Here is a 474-nt window from a genome sequence, read left to right on the forward strand (position 1 = left end):
CCCGGCTGCTGCTTCCCACAGCGCACGGCTCGCAGGGACAAGACCAGACACTTCTGACTGAGGTCAAAGCTCAAAACACCGATCACAATCTTCTGGAGCACCTTTGGCCAAGGGCAAAAGTACCAGACGGCGCAGAGCCTCGGCACAGGCAAACAACAGGCTCCTCCGTTTTGATATGGAGAGTTAGAGGGTGAGAGACAAGCAAGTTAATCAAAGTTCGCGCAGTGTTTGCAGCGGACCTCGCCGCTCGGTCAGCATACAACAGATGTAGGTTCCGTTCTTGGCAAACCCAGGTCAGCATCGACAGGCTATCACGCCCTGTCCCGCAGCCCCACCCCAAGTACCCTCTCACAGGGGAAATATTAGGGGTATTATAATGAATTACATAGAATCACGGAATGGTTTGGGTGGGAAGGGACCTTAAAGATCATCCAGTTCCAACCCCCCTGCCATGGGCACGGCCACCTTCCATAG

The 474-nt window shown here is 54.2% G+C and overlaps 1 protein-coding gene across 1 annotated transcript in view; it reads right to left on the reverse strand.

Moving 5' to 3' along the window:
* Window positions 1-474, reverse strand: part of LSM4 (LSM4 homolog, U6 small nuclear RNA associated (S. cerevisiae)) — a gene marked incomplete at its 5' end in the record, with an annotated part of 5,660 nt that overhangs the window by 4,585 nt on the left and 601 nt on the right. The window lies entirely within an intron of this gene.

Source organism: Eurypyga helias, unplaced genomic scaffold (genome assembly GCF_000690775.1).
Source record: "Eurypyga helias isolate BGI_N326 unplaced genomic scaffold, ASM69077v1 scaffold24482, whole genome shotgun sequence".
In the NCBI taxonomy this organism is placed as follows: Eukaryota; Metazoa; Chordata; class Aves; order Eurypygiformes; family Eurypygidae; genus Eurypyga; species Eurypyga helias.